This window comes from Leptonotus elevatus, chromosome 22, assembly GCF_054856555.1.
Source record: "Leptonotus elevatus isolate MCC_2025b chromosome 22, RoL_Lele_1.0, whole genome shotgun sequence".
NCBI lineage: Eukaryota > Metazoa > Chordata > Actinopteri > Syngnathiformes > Syngnathidae > Leptonotus > Leptonotus elevatus.
The window spans coordinates 9400344-9419889 of NC_141260.1; the positions used below are offsets into that span (position 1 = coordinate 9400344).

The 19546-nt window shown below is 37.9% G+C and overlaps 1 long non-coding RNA gene across 1 annotated transcript; it reads right to left on the reverse strand.

Moving 5' to 3' along the window:
* Positions 1–7891: 7891 nt before the first annotated feature.
* On the reverse strand, positions 7892–10535 carry LOC147155489 (uncharacterized). Its single transcript, XR_015092281.1, has 2 exons — positions 8682–10535; positions 7892–8601 (listed from the first exon to the last, which is right to left on the reverse strand). It is a non-coding gene; the product is annotated as an uncharacterized LOC147155489 (long non-coding RNA).
* Positions 10536–19546: the final 9011 nt, after the last annotated feature.

The window sequence follows — 19546 nt, forward strand, 5'->3', positions numbered from 1 at the left end:
TGGCCGCCGCCCTGGGTGGGCGGAGAGGCAAGAATCCAGGGTGTACCTAATGAATTGACCAGAATCCTGGGTGTACCTAATCAATTGGCCAAGATAGTAGTTGTAGTAATAGTATTTGCAATAGTAGTAGTCGTAGATAGGCCAAGCCTTGAGTACACCAAGAAAAAAAGGGGGTGAGTTGAGCTCAACAGTGAGAGATGATTGGCTGAGGCAGTTGCTATGCAAAAGTGACAGACCAGGCAGTATAGCTAAAAAAGCACTATTTAAATAGCAGTTGAGCTCAACAGTGAGAGATGATTGGCTGAGGCAGTTGCTATGCAAAAGTGACAGACCAGGCAGTATAGCTAAAAAAGCACTATTTAAATAGCAGTCCATTCCATTTCATTTAAAAATAATAATAATGTGTGTGTATTGTGTGTGTTTTTTTAAACTTATTATTTTTTTTAAATGTAAATGAGCTGAACATCAATCGGTCAATAAATGTGGAAGTTAACCATAATCAACTAAAAGTATCTTACTGTCCCTTAAAGAAACATGCACATTCACGCACACACATTTGATTTTAACTAACATTTCAATGAGCTGAACAGTTTAAAAATAGGGTTTTAAACTAGGGTTAGGGTTTCAAACTAGGGTTTTACATTAGGGTTAGGGTTTCAAACTAGGGTTTTATATTATTGTTAGGGTTTCAAACTAGGGTTTTACATTAGGGTTAGGGTTTAAAACTAGGGTTTCAATTTAGGGTTAGGGTTTCAAACTAGGGTTTTACATTAGGGTTAGGGTTTCAAACTAGGGTTTTACATTAGGGTTAGGGTTTCAAACTAGGGTTTTACATGAGGGTTAGGGTTTCAAACTAGGGTTTTACATTAAGGTTAGGGTTTAAAACTAGGGTTTTTAAATTAGGGTTAGAGTTTCAAAGTAGGGTTTTAAACTAGGGTTAGGGTTTCAAAGTAGGGTTTTAAACAAGGGTTGGGGTTTCAAAGTAGGGTTTTAAACTAGGGTTATGGTTTTAAAGTAGGGTTTTAAACTAGGGTTAGGGTTTCAAAATAGGGTTTTAAACTAGGGTGAGGGTTTCAAAGTAGGATTTAAATCTAGGGTTAGGGTTTCAAAGTAGGGTTTTAAACTAGGGTTAGGGTTACAAAGTAGGGTTTAAAACTAGGGTTAGGGTTTTAAAGTAGGGTTTAAAACTAGGGTTAGGGTTTCAAAGTAGGGTTTTAAACTAGGGTTAGGGTTTCAAAGTAGAGTTTTAAATAAGGGTTACGGTTTCAAAGTAGGGTTTCAAACTAGGGTTAGGGTTTCAAAGTAGGGTTTTAAACTAGGGTTAGGGTTTCAAAGTAGGGTTTTAAAGTAGGGTTATGGTTTCAAAGTAGGGGTTACGACTAGGGTTAGGGTTACAAAGTAGGGTTTAAAACTAGGGGTTAGGGTTTCAAAGTAGGGTTTTAAACTAGGGTTAGGGTTTCAAAGTAGGGTTTTAAACTAGGGTAAGGGTTTCAAAGAAGGGTTTTAAACTTGGGGTAGGGTTACAAAGTAGGGTTTTAAACTAGGGTTAGGGTTTCAAAGTAGGGTTTTAAACTAGGGTTAGGGTTTCAAAGTAGGGTTTTAAACTAGGGTTAGGGTTTTAACATAGGGTTTTAAACTAGGGTTAGGAATTCAAAGTAGGGTTTTAAACTAGGGTAAGTGTTACAAAGTAGGGATTTAAACTAGGGTAAGGGTTTCAAAGTAGGGTTTAAAACTAGGGTTAGGGTTTCAAAGAAAGGTTTTAAACTAGGGTCATGGTTTCTAAGTAGGGGTTTAAACTAGGGTTAGGGTTAAAAAGTAGGGTTTTAAACTAGGGTTAGGGTTACAAAGTAGGGTTTTAAACAAGGGTTAGGGTTACAAAGTAGGGTTTTAAACTAGGGTTAGGGTTTCAAAGTAGGGTTTTAAACTAGTGTTAGGGTTTTAAACTAGGGTTAGGGTATCAAAGTAGGGTTTTAAACTAGGGTTATGGTTTTAAAGTAGGGTTTAAAACTAGGAATAGGGTTTTAAACTAGGGTTAGGGTTACAAAGTAGGGTTAAAAACGAGGGTTAGGGTTCCAAAGTAGGGTTTAAAACTAGGGTTAGGGTTTCAAAGAAGGGTTTTAAACTAGGGTTAGGGTTTCAAGCTTGGGTTTAAAATTAGGGTAAGGGGTACAAAATAGGGTTTTAAACGAGGGTTAGGGTTTCAAACTAGGGTTTTACATTAGGGTTAGGGTTTCAAACTAGGTTTTTATATTAGTGTTAGGGTTTCAAACTAGGCTTTTACATTAGGGTTAGAGTTTCAAAGTAGGGTTTTAAACTAGGGTTAGGGTTTCAAAGTAGGGGTTTTAAACTAGGGTTAAGTTTTCAAAGAAGTGTTTTAAACTAGGGTTAGGGTTACAAAGTATGTTTTTAAACTAGGGTTACGGTTTCAAAGTAGGGTTTAAAACTAGGGTTAGGGTTTTAAGCTAGGGTTTTAAACTAGGGTTAGGGTTACTTAGTAGGGTTTTAAACTAGGGTTAGGGTTTTAAAGTAGGGTTTAAAACTAGGGTTAGGGTTTTAAACTAGGGTTTTAAACTAGGGTTAGAGTTACTTAGTAGGGTTTTAAACTAGGGTTAGGGTTTCAAAGTAAGGTTTTAAACTAGGGTTAGGGTTTCAAAATAGGGGTTTGAACTAGGGTTAGGGTTTCAAAGTAGGGTCTTAAACTAAGGTTAGGGTTACAAAGTAGGCTTTAAAACTAGGGTTAGGGTTTCAAAGTAGGGTTTTAAACTAGGGTTAGGGTTTCAAAGAAGGGTTTTAAACTAGGGTTAGGGTTTCAAAGTAGGCTTTTAAACTTGGGTTATGGTTTTAAAGTAGGGTTTAAAACTAGGGTTAGGGTTTTAAACTAGGGTTAGGGTTACAAAGTAGGGTTTAAAATGAGGGTTAGGGTTTCAAAGTAGGGTTTAAAACTAGGGTAAGTGTTTCAAAGTAGGGTTTTAAACTAAGGTTAGGGTTTCAAAGTAGGGTTTCAAACTAGGACGAGGGTTTCAAAGTAAGGTTTAAAACTAGGGTTAGGGTTTCAAAGTAGGGTTTTAAACTAGGGTTACGGTTACAAAGTAGGGTTTCAAACTAGGGTTAGGGTTTCAAAGAAGGGTTTTAAACTTGGGGTAGGGTTACGAAGTAGGGTTTTAAACTAGGGTTAGGGTTTCAAAGTAGGGTTTTAAACTAGGGTTAGGGTTTCAAGGTAGGCTTTAAATTTAGGGTTAGGGTTACAAAGTAGGGTTTAAAACTAGGGGTTAGGGTTTCAAAGTAGGGTTTTAAACTAGGGTTATGGTTTTAAAGTAGGGTTTAAAACTAGGGTTAGGGTTTAAAACTAGGGTTAGGGTTTTAAACTTGGGTTAGGGTTACAAACTAGGGTTTTAAACTAGAGTTAAGGTTTTAAACTAGGTTTAGGGTTACAAAGTAGGGTTTAAAACTATGGTTAGTGTTTCAAAGTAGGGTTTTAACTTAGGGTTAGGGTTTCAAAGTAGGGTTTAACATTAGGGTTAGGGTTTAAAACTAGGGTTTTTACATTAGGGTCAGGGTTTAAAACTAGGGTTTATAAATTAGGGTTAGGGTTTCAAAGTAGAGTTTTAAACTAGGGTTAGGGTTTCAAAGTAGGGTTTGAAAGTAGGGTTAGGGTTTCAAAGTAGGGTTTTAAACTAGAGTTAGGGTTACAAAATAGGGTTTTAAACTAGGGTTAGGGTTTAAAACTAGGGATTTACATTAGGGTTAGGGTTTCAAACTAGGGTTTTATATTAGTATTAGGGTTTCAAACTAGGCTTTTACATTAGGGTTAGGGTTTCAAACTAGGGTTTTACATTAGGGTTAGGGTTTAAAACTAGGGTTTTACATTAGGGTTAGGGTTTAAAACTAGGGTTTTTAAATTAGGGTCAGAGTTTCAAAGTAGGGTTTTAAACTAGGGTTTGAGTTTCAAAGTAGGGTTTTAAACTAGGGTTAGGGTTTCAAAGTTGGGTTTCAAACTAGGGTTAGGGTTTCAAAGTAGGGTTTTAAACTAGGGTTAGGGTTTCAAAGTAGGGGTTTGAACTAGGGTTAGGGTTTCAAAGTAGGGTCTTAAACTAAGGTTAGGGTTACAAAGTAGGCTTTAAAACTAGGGTTAGGGTTTCAAAGTAGGGGTTTAAACTAGTGTTAGGGTTTCAAAGTAGGGTTTTAAACTAGGGTTATGGTTTTAAAGTAGGGTTTAAAACTAGGGTTAGGGTTTTAAACTAGGGTTAGGGTTACAAAGTAGGGTTTAAAACGAGGGTTAGGGTTTCAAAGTAGGGTTTAAAACTAGGGTTAGTGTTTCAAAGTAGGGTTTAAAACTAGGTTTAGGGTTTTAAAGTAGGGGTTTGAACTAGGGTAAGGGTTTCAAAGTAGGGTTTTATACTAGGGATAGGGTTTCAAAGTAGGGTTTTAAACTAGGGTTAGGGTTTCAAAGAAGGGTTTTAAACTAGGGTTAGGGTTACAAAGTATGGTTTTAAACTAGGGTGAGGGTTTCAAAGTAGGGTTTAAAACTAGGGTTAGGGTTTCAAAGTAGGGTTTTTAACTAGGGTTAGGGTTTCAAAGTAGGGTTTTAAACTAGGGTTAGGGTTTCAAAGTAGGGTTTTAAACTAGGGTTAGGGTTTCAAAGTAGGGTTTTAAACAAGGGTTAGGGTTTCAAAGTAGGGTTTTAAACTAGGGTTAGGGTTACAAAGTAGGGTTTTAAACTAGGGTTAGGTTTTCAAAGTAGGGGTTTGAACTAGGGTTAGGGTTTCAAAGTAGGGTTTTATATTAGTGTAAGGGTTTCAAACTAGGGTTTTATATTAGGGTTAGGGTTTTAAGATAGGGTTTAACATTAGGGTTAGGGTTTAAAACTAGGGTTTTTAAATTAGGGTTAGAGTTTCAAAGTAGGGTTTTAAACTAGGGTTAGGGTTTCAAGTTAGGGTTTTAAACTAGGGTTAAGGTTTCAGAGTAGGGTTTTAAACTAGGGTTATGGTTTTAAAGTAGGGTTTAAAACTAGGGTTAGGGTTTCAAAGTAGGGTTTTAAACTAGGTTTAAGGTTTCAGAGTAGGGTTTTAAACTAGGGTTAGGGTTTCAAAATAGGGTTTTAAACTAGAGTGAGGGTTTCAAAGTAGGATTTAAAACTAGGGTTAGGGTTTCAAATTAGGGTTTTAAACTAGGGTTAGGGTTACAAAGTAGGGTTTTAAACTAGGGTTAGGGTTACAAAGTAGGGTTTTAAACAAGGGTTAGGGTTACAAAGTAGGGTTTTAAACTAGGGTTAGGGTTTCAAAGTAGGGGTTTGAACTAGGGTTAGGGTTTCAAAGTAGGGTTTAAAACTATGGTTAGGGTTTCAAAATAGGGTTTTAAACTAGGGTTAGGGTTTTAATGTAGGGTTTTAAACTAGGGTTAGGGTTTCAAACTAGGGTTTTATATTAGGGTTAGGGTTTCAAACAAGGGTTTTATTTTAGGGTTAGGGTTTCAAAGTAGGGTTTTAAACTAGGGTATGGGTTTCAAAGTAGGGGTTTTTAACTAGGGTTAGGGTTACAAAGTAAGGTTAGGGTTTTAAACTAGGGTTAGGGTTTCAAAGTAGGGGTTTGGATTAGGGTTAGGGTTTCAAGAAGGGTTTTAAACTTGGGGTAGGGTTACAAAGTAGGGTTTTAAACTAGGGTTAGGGTTACAAAGTAGGGTTTAAAACTAGGGGTTAAGTTTTCAAAGTAGGGTTTTAAACTAGGGTTAGGGTTTCAAAGTAGGGTTTTAAACTAGGGTTAGGGTTTCAAAGTAGGGTTTAAAACTAGGGTTAGGGTTTCAAAGTAGGGGTTTAAACTAGGGTTAGGGTTTCAAAGTAGGGTTTGAAACTAGGGTTAGGGTTTCAAAGTAGGGTTTTAAACTAGGGTTAGGGTTACAAAATAGGATTTTAAACTAGGGTTAGGGTTTCAAACTAGGGTTTTACATTAGGGTTAGGGTTTCAAACTAGGGTTTTATATAAGTGTTAGGGTTTCAAACTAGGCTTTTTTATTAGGGTTAGGGTTTAAAACTAGGGTTTAAAATTAACATCTTACAAATTACTTTTATATGTGTATGTGTGCCCTGAGGAAACTGTGGAGACAACATGCGCACAGTCACTGTTTGCGCATCTTGAAGAACTCATCAATATTATAAAAGAAAACATTTACTTTAGCAAAGGAAATGGACAAGTTATAGTATTTAATAATAAACCATAATCAGCAAAAAAAACACAGTAATAGTCACACGCTACAAATTTGGAAAAGAATCAAATAAAAAAAAATTGTGACTGAAAAGTCCTGGCTGTACCTAATCAATTGGCCAAGATGGCCGCTGCCCCGGGTGGGCGGAGGGGAGAGAATCCTTAGTGTACCTAATTATTTGGCCAAGATGGCCGCCGCCCTGGGTGGGCGGAGTGGCGAGAATCCAAGGTGTACCTAATTAATTGGCCAAGATGGCCGCCGCCCTGGGTGGGCGGAGTGGCAAGAATCCAGGGTGTACCTAATGAATTGACCAGAATCCTGGGTGTACCTAATCAATTGGCCAAGATAGTAAAAAAGAAACCAAACCGAAGTAAATCGCGCATTTAGCTAGCGCTGCATTAGTGACGTCACCGGCAAGCGCGAAGGCGCTTCTATCAATTTTATTATTTCTTTAATCTTCAAGTATCTTGCTTTTATATTCTTAGGTTTATTCACGTTTTTACAATTTCCGTCCATTCATTTGTATATTTCAATAACATATTTAATCATTTCTTTCCAATGTTTTACCGTCAAAATTTTTTATCATATAACTTTATTGAACAAATGTCAATGGACAATTTCCAGCCAATCCTGTAGCGTGACATCATCTGTAGGCGACCCCGATACAATCTAGCAGACCGATCACATCCGGTACCGACACCAAACCATGTCTCGAGTCACAGGACACTGTCAGTGCTGATCCACACCACTTTAGGTGAGGATGGCGGCTGCCATACAGATTCGTGTCCAAACCCCCGAACTATCCCTTTAAAGTACATTTCAATTCAGCTATAATTGAGTACATACATACTACAAGACTTATATAGCTTAACAGAAAAAAAGTTACAAACATCTACTGAGAGTTGTTTTATTTTTCGCATTGAGCAGAAGCTTCATTATTTATTTATTTACAGCGCGGTTAGACCCGTGCTGCTCGCAACCCAGACCTACGTGCCCCTAGCGCTTGCCAGCCCTTGTTAAAGTATAACAAAACGTGTGACTTCATTGTTTACATGATTAGCGGATAGCATCAATACAATGTCTGCCTTGCTGAGTTGGAGTCTTCAGGAAGGGGGGTTTAGTAAAATTCTGAGCTAGATACAAATTCCGACATATTCTGTGTACCTTACACGCATCAGTAGTTGTAGCAGAAGCAGTACACCGGTCACCGGAGATTTTTGCAGTGGCGAAAGTGGATGGGAAGGATCGTGGTCTTTATGAAAGTGTGGGATACATGTTCCTCGTACCCTCAGAGCCAACTTTATGGCGAACAACTTCCTGACAGAAGGTGGAGCGGTGAGCGACCTGGCTTCGAATGAGAGCGCGTCATCCAAGATCATAATCATTTGTTTTATGCAAATTATGTTGCTGAATTTTAGTCTTGCAAGGCAACAAAATTACTTTCACAAACAAAGGAAAAGCAAATCATAATATATATATATATATATATATATATATTTTTAAACTATAAATAAATAGATAAAGGGGCACTTTGGGCCAATAACCCCGCCAAGCTCCTTTAGCCATGTTGTGGCTACATTCACCATCGAAACTAAACAAAACATCAAGTAAAATTATAATAAAAATATAAATTTGTTGGGGAATAATATATATAAACATTTTTTTCAGGTAATACCACATGATGTCCAAATACATACATGTTGCTAAAAAGTTATTTATTTATTTATTTTACATAGTTGTGAGACAAACCTGATAGATGCTTCCATGGGTTCTTGGTTGTCTTGTGGATGATACAAACTCCTGTCTTTAAATGTATTTCAAAATAAAAGTCCCACATTGGCTATTTCTTTTTGGTTGCACCACATGATAATTCAATGGGCCTCGTCTGACAAATGCATCTCTCAATGGCCCATGTATTAAAAAAAAAAAATAGCCTTCAACATAAAGGGTTTAAATAATCAAAGAATAACCTCATACCCTCGTACATAAAAAAGACAGTTCAAGGTCAAGGATGGCACAAAACGGATTCACAGCAAACCAAAATTAAGTGCAAAAACTTATTTGTCCAGAAAAATCAACTCACTCAAAATATGAATAATATTCTGGTACTATGTTTGTCCTGCATGTCATTCCAGATCTGAAAAAAAGAAGAAGTTTTTCTCATAGCAATATGCCGGTATACTCTTTTATTGTCAGATTTAGTTGAGCATGCCTTTAAGTCCTCCCTATGTGCATGGCAAGCATACGCCACTCTTGATAAACTGGAACACTTGGCATCTCCTCTGTTGCACATGGAGAAGTTAGAACTCCATCAGGCTAAGGCCAGGATCTGCTGTTGGGTTACCGTTGTATTGATCTCAATTTCGCATTCCGGGCATATTCCACTGGTTAAATCAATGAGGAACTGTGAGAGAACAAACATTCATAATAAGAGCAAGAATGTGTACTTCTTTGCTGGGCGCGTCATGTATTGCATGCACTTACTTGTTGGATGATCTCTGTCACGTTAACTCCCAGGGCATGGATAACCTGAGCTTTTATATGCCCGTACACTGTTGGGCAATACGAAGAAACACAACAACTAAATTACTTATTTCTTTACTCTTTAGTTGAACGTGACTTGCTTTAGTCCACAACAAAATTATGCATAATGTCGATGGAAAACTGCTGTTTTTCTCTTTGAGTGGCAATATTATGTCATCAGCCCAATTAAAGTGATATCTAGACTACTACAACCATTAAGTGGAATAACATCGAGACGCTTCTGAGTCTGTTGGTGAGTTTTCACAGCATTTTCTCACAGCGCATGAGTGATAGCAACCATTTGTGCTTTGCTGGCATCTACTGGTGAAGGCACAGCAATGCTAGTTGTTTTTGATGAACAAGTAGATTTGCTCCCAGTGATTGGCAGTACATGGACCATGTGAGCACATGTGCGTGTGATGTCACAGTACCTCTTCCTCCTCCAGTGGGTTCCTCTTGGAGAACTACCAACAAAAGACAACAATTCTATTATTTCACATCTGAGTGGTAGTAGTCAAAATAGATTTTGTTCCTTTCAAGAAAAAGCCCGACAAAACATTTGTTAAAATTACTGTGTGGTAGAATGTGGGAAATTGAGAGCTTTATATATTAGTTGATGATGGCAAGGAAAATGATCGACTAATTAATCAATGATGTGACTGGTGAGGCATGGGCTTTTTTGAAGTCAAGAATAAAACTATGAATCCAAAATAGAATATTAGCCTCTATTTCAATTTTTACCTTAATTGGAACATTTGTTTTCAAAGCTTTTAATTGTGCTTTAATCAACACCACACTGTAAAAAAAAATAAAAAGGCTTTACATTCCAGAATGAAGATTTCTGGTCAACTACTTGCATATTCCGATCTTCCGTGTACATGCTCCGCTACCTTCATCAGATCGATGTAAACATGTGATTTATCAAGACGAAGTTCATTGATCTGTTCTATAGTTTTTACACTTAAAGCAACATCTTGATTGAAACAAGCTACTAGTACTTTAAAACAAGTTCTCCCATCGTAGACGTTTTTTATTTTTTGCTAACCTGGTTATGAAAGCCCCGATTATAAATGTAACCACTGGTAACATAACTGCATGTCTGTTTGTAAGTTGTAACAAACCAATCCGTGTTAAAATCAGTAAATAATTTTTTCAGTTAGGATCAGTGTTCCCGATAATTTTCTATGTGTGTTCCATGTTTCTGGGGCAATGGCACTTGAGGGTTTGAGCTTTCCAAGTAGATCACTGTTCTGGTGTACAATGTGCAAAGTGTAGGTGTGGGACTTTACTTATGTCGTCGTTAGCTGAAAAGGAAATAAAAGAGAAAAACATGTTATTTATCCCATTATACTTGAGGAATGTACAGCATTGGTTATACATTAGGATTTTGTGAAAAAAAGTGGAAATGATTTTGGTTATGAGATAATGATGAAGGTTGAGAAGTGGCAGCCAGATGAACGGCAAGTAGTGCATCCTTATATTGTAGTTATAACATAGCTAGGCTATTTCATGTAATAATAATAATAATAATCATTATTATTTTACTCTTCACACGCAGGACGGAGTAAGGTAAAGGAGCCTCCCCTACCTGCCTCTGACCGCAAGTCCCTGATAATAATACATGCTAAAATTATAGTTGTAATGTAGCTAGCTAGCCGTAAATTCTTGAAACGATATTATGAATCAACTACAACAAAAGTTTGGCTGCACTGTAACGAATTGACTCTAGAATTTACAAGAAATAAGTGGCAAAAAAGTTGCCAGCTAATTCTTGTAAAATCTCAGTACATTATTGCCTTTTTTACAAGCATTTACTGTATATAAATTAGTTACTGTATTTACTTTTACAGCAATTCACTCTAATCTAGTTTACAACCGTTTCCTTTATTCTACATCATTTACTTATTTGATTTAAATACACAAATATAGTATGTCGTAGTAAAATCATCCATTCATTTTCTTAACCACTTATTCGTGCGTAGAGCAAGAATCGATGGGGACGGGTTACTAATAAGCCATGGCTTCTACCCGTCAGCCCTTCTTTCGTATGTCATTGTTACAAATGATATGATGTGATCGATGTAACCTGTAATAATGTGTTCGAAAGGAAAAAATGAATAAAACAAAACAAACAAAAATATATTATGAATCAACTGAAACAGTTATTTGGAAAATTCTGACTCCTTTGGCTGGATGCAGTTGAGTACTTAATGTTTGAGCTTCCCATGTACAATAGATCATTTTCTGGTGTACAATGTGCTAACGACTTAGGTTATGCGATAATGACAACGGTTGTGAGGTAGATATTAGTTAGTGGCAGCCAGATGAACTGCTAATAATCCATCTACTGTAGTAATAACGTAGCCAACCGGCTTCATCTAAGACTTTGAGAGAGACAATAACTGAAGTATTTTGGCTGGGGACAGTGTGCAATTGAGGGTTTGAGCTTCCCTTGTAGATAGCAGTTGTGGTGTACAATGTGCAAAGTGTAGGTTTGGTGACTTACTTGCATCTGAAAAGTAAATAAAAGAGAAAAACATTATTTATTCCATTATACTTGAGGAATATACAGTATTACCTTGCCTATACATGAGTATTTGGAGGGAAAAAAACGACTTAGGTTATGAGCCAAGGAAACGGCTGAGGTCATGATTAACCACGTCTTTCGAGTTCATGGGTTCCGTAGAGACATTGTGTCGGACCGGGGGCCCCAGTTTGTGTCTCGCTTTTGGAGGGAGTTTTACCGCTTAGTCGGAGCCAAAGCCAGCCTAACCTCAGGTTACCACCCTGAGGCTAACGGCCAGTCTGAGTGCCTCAACCAACAGTTAGAAACCGGTCTCCGGTGCCTAGTCTCCCAGAATCCTTCAACGTGGAGCAAACACCTGGTCTGGGTTGAGCTTGCCCATAACTCGCTGCCTACTTCTGCCACAGGACTCACCCCATTCAAATGTGTTTTTGGCTACGATCACCCCTTCTTTGCTAACCTGGAGTCTGAGGCCTCTGTTCCTTCTGCCCATGCCTTGGTCCGCCGCTGCCATCGCATCTGGGCAGCCGCTCGGCAGGTACTGGAGCGCCAGAGGGACAGAGTCAAGCGAGCAGCTGATCAAAAGAGGAGACCTGCTCCAGCATACCAGCCGAGGCATAAAGTGTGGCTGTCCTCCAAGAACCTCCACTTGAAGGTGCCATGCCAAAAGTTGGCACCACGGTTTGTGGGTCCGTACCCAATCTCCAAGGTGATCAACCCGGCCGCTGTCCGTCTCCGCCTGCCTCAGTCCCTTCGTGTTCATCCATGTTCCACGTGAGCCAAGTCAAGCCAGTCAAGGAGAGTCCCCTGGTTCCGGCTCCCTCGCGCCCGCCGCCTCCTGTGATTGTGGATGGGGGCCCCGTCTACAAAGTGAAGCGACTGCTGGCCGTCCGCAATCGTGGCCGGGGCAGGCAGTTCTTGGTGGACTGGGAGGGGTATGGGCCCGAGGAGAGACAGTGGGTTCCTTCCCGCTTCATTATGGATGACTCTCTAATTGAGGACTTCTATAGGGATCATCCTGACCAGCCTAGGCTGTCGGGAGGGGTACTGTCACACACCGCGGTGAGGTTGTCTTGTCATTTCCTGTTTTATTTGGAAAATTCTGACTCCTTTCGTTTCAGGTCACTTGCCCTTCCTCATGTGGTGTTAGTGTCAATCCTGATTGTGTCCACCTGTTTCCCATTACCCACATGTGTTAAATAGTCTGCGTCTCCCCTGTCTTGTGCCTAAGTGTTTTCGTCAGAGCCAGTCAGTCCTCAGCCTTGTTGTCCTGTATAGTTTTAGTTAAGGAGTGATATTGGTTTGTTTGTAGTTTAGACATCCTCCCTTTTGGAGCGCCTTTAGTTTAACATTTAATAGCCTTTGTTTTTTCCCTCTAAACGAGGAGTTTTTTTTTTTTGTTTAATAAATACCTGCCTTGGCCTCAAACTACTATCTCTGCGTCTGAGTCCTAAATCTGCCACGTCGTGTCATGAACTGCGAGTAATACATCTACTGTAGTAATAACGTAACTAGGCTTAAACTATTAGTAAATTATGAAACAGCTACAACCGGCTTCATCTAAGACTTTGAGAGAGACAATAACTGAAGTATTTTGGCTGGGGACAGTGTGCACTTGAGGGTTTGACCTTCCCTTGTAGATAGCAGTTTTGGTGTACAATGTACAAAGTGTAGGTTTGGTGACTTACTTGCATCTGAAAAGTAAATAAAAGAGAAAAACATTATTTATTCCATTATACTTGAGGAATATACAGTATTACCTTGTCTATACATGAGTATTTGGAGGGAAAAAAACGACTTAGGTTATGAGATAATGACAACGGTTGTGAGGTAGATATTAGTTAGTGGCAGCCAGATGAACTGCTAATAATCCATCTGTTCACCGTAGTTATAACGTATAGCTAACCTAGGCTCCAATTAATGGTTAGACTACATCAGATTTCACATTAGACCTTTAGGCATTCGCAAACAACTTATTACTGGAGGCAAATGGGTGTGTTTAGCTTCCCTTGCAAATCATTATTCTGGTGCGCAATGTGCAAAGAGGTGTGGGAGGTTACCTGGGGCGTTGGTAGCTGAAAAGTAAATAAAAGAGAAAAGCATGTTATTTATTTCATTATACTAAAGGAATGTACAGCATTACTTTGTTTATCTATACATTAGGTGAAAACAAGTGAAAATGTCTTTGGTTATAAGATAATGACAAAGGTTATGAGGTGGATATTAGCTGTTTTTGTTTAATAAATATCTGCCTTGGCCTCAAACTCCTATCTCTGCGTCTGAGTCCTAAATCTGCCACGTCGTGTCATGAACTGCGAGTAATGCATCTACTGTAGTAATAACGTAACTAGGCTTAAACTATTAGTAAATTATGCAACAGCTACAACAGGCTTCATCTAAGACATTGAGAGAGACAATAATTAAAGTCTTTTGGCTGGGGACAGTGTGCACTTGAGGGTTTGAGCTTCCCTTGTAGATATTGTTCTAGTGTAGAATGTGCAAAGTTTAAGTAACGTAAAATGTATTCAATTTTAGTTTATGAATGTAAAGTGTTTCCTAATCTATACATTGGGTTTTTGGTGAGAAAAAAAGTGAAACCAACTGTATCTATGGGATAATGGAAAACATGAGGTGGATATTAGCTAGTGGCGAGGATGGATGAACTGCTAACAATGCATCCTTAAACTGTAGTTTTAATGTAACTAGGCTGAAATTATTGGTAAGATATGCAGCAGCTACAACCGGTTTCATCTAAGACCTAGACATTCACTAAAGACTTTTGGCTGAATGCATTTGGACAGTTGTGTGTTTGAACTTCCATTGTCGGTGTTTTTTATGGTGTACAATGTGCAAAGTATAGATGTGGAAGGTTACCGATCCGAAAAGAGAAAAACATGTTAAATATCCCAGTTTTATTTTTGTATAGTAGGGATGGGATGAGAATTCGTAATACGAGAATTTGCGGGATTAGAATGACACGAGATTTATCATCCTGCAAAGCACGAGATGTATTTTTTTCCGAGGCATAAATCTGCTTATTTGTGACAAAAGTGTGCTAATTGGTTAAGAAAAAAATTAAATAAATACAAATTTAGATATTCATATATTCAAATTCTACACTTATTTTCCTTTAAAATGATTTAAATACATGGGCGTACCTAAAAAATATACAAAGTTACACCAATTTTAATGTTGGCACGATGAAATTTGTTTAAAAAAAATTGAATAATCGATATTGAATCGATTTTCCTTTTTGAGCCTGATATCGATTCATAAAACCATGATTCAATTATTTTAAGAAAATATAATTTTCAAGGCCATTTTTTAGGTATCTTACTGTTTTCTTGGAAAGTTTTTGTAACCCACTCAAGTTGTACACTTCACTTGTTTCATATTGTTCACATTAATTTAAAAGTCTTTTTTTACATTTATGAAAGACCTAATTGGTTGAACTTTGAGTCCATTCAGAATCTTTATTTAGAATTATTAAATTAGAATTATGGAAATATTTTCATCAATGTTTGTGTAACACTTAAGTGATTACAACATGTGTTACTTTCATTAAACTAAATCATTTAACCAGTTACGACCTCAAAATAATTTAATTTGGAAGTTGTTTGTGGCGTTTTTAATCATTCCCTTGATTTTTAAGAAGAATTGATGTTCCATAATTAAGCAATATTGATTGAATCGAAGCGGATCGAATTGGGAAAAATCTAAATCGAATCGAACTGAACTCCTGTGAATCGAAATCAAATCGATTGAGGAAATTAGAATCGATACCCAGCCCTATTACATTATGTACAATATATACATTACATACAATACATTATTACATTAGCCTACATTATTACATACAATGTATTTAACAACTTTTATACTAGAGTCTGTCACTCTGCTCTGGTGGAAACTGCTCGGCTTCTCGCTTGAGTTTCACCCTCGCCAATGTGAAATGCTTTAGCTCATGAATCCATTCATTTAAATTAAAAGTAGAAATATATTTGTTTAAGAAAGAGATCCCAGAATTGGAGATTATCACTGTTTGGATTACAAACCTTCGCCCCGGACTGATGACATTTAGCTGTTCTACTCCAATGTTGGATGCCGTTGTTATGATGTGTGTCTTCTGTTCACTTTCATGCTGAAGGGTCACATTATGGTGTATTTTTATTTATTTTTTTACTTTTTTTTGGTTTCCATTAATATAAATTATTTGTTAAGTGACGTTAGAGGCGAGGAACTCTTGGTTATTTTGAGGCAGGTTTCCGAGACGGGCTACTAGCTAAAAACACGTTGCCCAAATTGTTCCAATAATGACTTATTTTCATTCATTTCTATTACAAATTTAACTTTGATGATGCTGGGAAATAATAATAGAGACATTAAGGAAGCTATTTTTTGGAAATTTTCAAAATCGACATTTTTGTCTAAACTATCTTTTTTTTTGTTGCCCCAAACTCAAAACTAATGGCACCGTCATGCGGACCCTTTTTTTTTTGGAGCAGGTCACATTTAGCGTACACTGTCAGGAAGACAGTCGCAGCAACTTTTTTATGACGGGAAAACGCAGTGAGAAGGCCATCTTCAAAATAAACCTTACTATACCAATAATATATGGACATCAATGCCTTGCTAGGCTCTTATTTTGAAGTTATTCTCGGCAGCGTGTCACGGCCTATGACGACTTGACTCGTCGTTGCCTTGAACTGGAAGATTTATATTAGCCATCTTTTTGTTACAAATCTCATCTCATTCTCGTGGACTCATTCTTGTGAGACATCTGGTCTCGTGGGATTTCTGTCTCGTCCCATGCCTAGTGTACAGTATTACGTTATCTATACATTAGGTATTTGGTGAAAGAAAAAGAGAATAATTGTAAAACGTGGTGTATTGGATATCAGCTGGTGGCAGGTGTAGGCTGATGAATATTGCATCCTTATACTGTAGTTATAACGTAGCTCGGCTCAAATTATTGGTTAGACATTATGCAGCAACTACAGCAATCAGTTTATGTCTTGCCATGTCAAGCCCCACTCTGGGTCTGGACTTTGTTCTGTTTTGTTCTTTTTGACCTGTGCCTAGTTTGCCTCCTTGTTTTTGCTCGATTAAAATAAACCTTTTTTTGGAGCTCGCCTGTGCCTCCTCATCTCTGCTGCCCGGCGTTTGGGTCCTCAAACACCACCCTCGTGACAAGATGATGGTCATCCATATTTGTTTTCATCAGCGCACACTGCGTGTGTTGGTGTGTGCGCTTTCCAAAGTATCCCGAAGAGGACTGGTACCGTGCTTCTTAGTTCCGCATTATTTTCAACGTTCTGTACTATATTAACCTTTGATTCACCAAATGTCAAAAGCCGTCATGACGTTAACACTAGGGGTGGGAAAATTTCAGATTCTTTCTGATTCAGACGGGGACAAATCTGAATTGATCCACAAACGTCCAAATTTCCATTATTAGACCAGTTTAAGGGGGCAACTGCGCTGCGTGCAGCTGCAAGGTTCAATAATGCGGATTGTGTCATACAACACTCGCGGGTTGCGAGTAGGACATACTGCTACATACAGGACAGGCTGTCTGGTAGTGGATGCGCTGCTTGACCAATTGTATGTGTTTTTTGCACATCAACATAAAAAAATAAATACATATAAAAAGATAAAAATTGTAATTCAAACATCCACTTTTTTAACCACTAAAAAGAACCAACCATTGTCTAATTCATATCTTTGTTTTCAGTGTTAAGGGAGTGACACATTTTAATTACTATGCATTTAAAATGATGTGATGAATCTGTTATTTTAATTTTAGCAATTATCACCTGTCTAAATTATTCAACACAGACAAATCTTTACAAGTGATGAAATGTTTCTACAAAATATCCAGTATTATATATTTTTTTATTGGCTACATTGTACATGTCACTGATTTTTTTTTTTTAAGTATATTGAACATAAAACAATGTAGTTAAATGAACCTTCCAATTTGAATTTGTTGATTTACACCATTAACCAAATTGTATTAACATCTTACAAATTCCTTTTATATGTCTATGTGTGCCCTGAGGAAACTGTGGAGACAACATGCGCACAGTCACTGTTTGTGCATCTTGAAGAACTCATCAATATCACAAAAGAAAACATTTACTTTAGCAAAGGAAATGGAAAATTTTTAGTATTAAATAATAAACCATAATCAGCAAAAAACACAGTAATAGTCAAGCTACAAATTTGGAAAATAATCAAATAAAAACATTTTGTGACTGAACAGTCCTGGCTGTACCTAATTAATTGGCCAAGATGGCCGCCGCCCCGGGTGGGCAGAGGGGAGAGAATCCTTGGTGTACCTAATTAATTGGCCAAAATGGCCGCCGCCCTGGGTGGGCGGAGTGGCGAGAATCCAGGGTGTACCTAATTAATTGACCAGAATCCTGGGTGTACCTAATCAATTGGCCAAGATAGTAGTAGTAGTAATAGTATTTGCAATAGTAGTAGTCGTATATAGGCCAAGCCTTGAGTACACCAAGAAAAAAAGGGGCTGAGTTGAGCTCAACAGTGAGAGATGATTGGCTGAGGCAGTTGCTATGCAAAAACGACAGATCATTCACGCACACACATTTGATTTTAACTTGTTGCGAGACGTCACGCACCCACATTCCATTGATTTTGTATAGGATACGCTCACCTCAAACAAAAGCCTCTCACGACCTAACGGTTGAAGATGCAGATTGCAGAAATGGCTCGTTAGAACGGCAAGGGTTTGGGGAACGCGAGCATGTTCTCAGTTTTTTAATCGGATGAAAAATGACCAACTTAGGAGCAGGTTGAAAACTTATGATTGATCGAAAATAAAGAGGGAAAAACGGCGAAAATAACATTGAAAAGAGATCGAAATAGTCCGACTTCTCCTCGCTTAAAGTGAAAATAAAGGTACTAAATGACACCTTAGCCAAATAAAACTTAGTTTTTCAGAAAGCAGAGGCTTGTGGCTACAAAATGTGCCAATTTGATGTCTAGTGAGCAAAGATTGTGGCCATGGTGACGAGTTGAAGTGAAACTTTTGGAAATATATTTTTTGGTTCCCGTCACTGAAGCCTTAATTAGTCACACACTAAATAGGCGACTTTCACCCTTTGCTCACTGTCTTTGAACCCGCACAGGGGGGAGAGCTTTCATTCCTTAATTTTTTTTTTGACACTGAGCTAAAGATGACAAAAATTCCAACAAAATGAGCTAAAATTCATATCGGTCGGTCAACGTATGCGCGCGCAGCGTGTCTTGGAAAAAGGTGTTTGATTGGAGTTGATGTCTTTCGGATTCCCATTCATTCCTATGGGACTTTATTTGGGAGTTTTTTGGGAATAGCGTCGCTAACTGGGAATTCCCTTGCGGAAAAATCGGTGGAAGATTAAAAAAATAATAAAAAGAAGAAGAAGAAAAATACTAGAAAAATTTCCGCGGAAATTTTGAATGGGCCTGCTGACTCTTGCAAGGTGGAAAGATGCATGCTCTGAACTGTTTGCCAAATGTTGGTGTACTTTACCTCTCAATTTGTGTCAGCAGGAATAGAGTTCAGGACAATTTGTAATAACTGCAGTTATTACATGTGTAATGGCTTCCCTTATGTCTTGATTAACATTTTAGTCATATCAAAAGGGAATCAGTTTAATTTCTTGCTTATAGTGTAAGTGATTAACTAAAATATAAAATGCAATATACTGTATCATGGAGCAAATACAGTATGAATGCAGTGTTTAAATTTGACATTGCATATTAAAAGGCATGTTGGTGCTGATCAATATTGCAGGAATATTACTCCAAAGTACATGTAAAACGGCTCTTAAAAGAGCCGTTTTGGGTCTTTGTTACACAGCATCTTCATCTTTTCCTGAGCACACAAAGGAACAAGTTGTTAGAAAATAGGCAGCAAAACTGAACAGTTAAAACTTAATCTAAATACTCATCCAATACACATGTGACGGTTTTTCAGTGAGGAATCCTGTAGAATAAATCATTTTGGTCTACGTTTGCGGGATCCCTTTTTTCATCTTTTCTCTCCACCAGTTGTACCGGACATAACAACCTTGATATCCTTGGCCATGTCAAGTAGCGCCCCTTGCTGCGCTCCATCCACCTGTATTGCATGTGAAAATGAAAAATGAGTGTTCAATGTTTGCCTAGATCAATTCAGTAATCAATCATCACTTACCATCGCAGTTCCTCACTGACACCAACACTTTTCATTGTGTTATAGTCACAATCACAATAAGGACAAACAAAACATTCAAGTCCAAATGCACGATGTCCT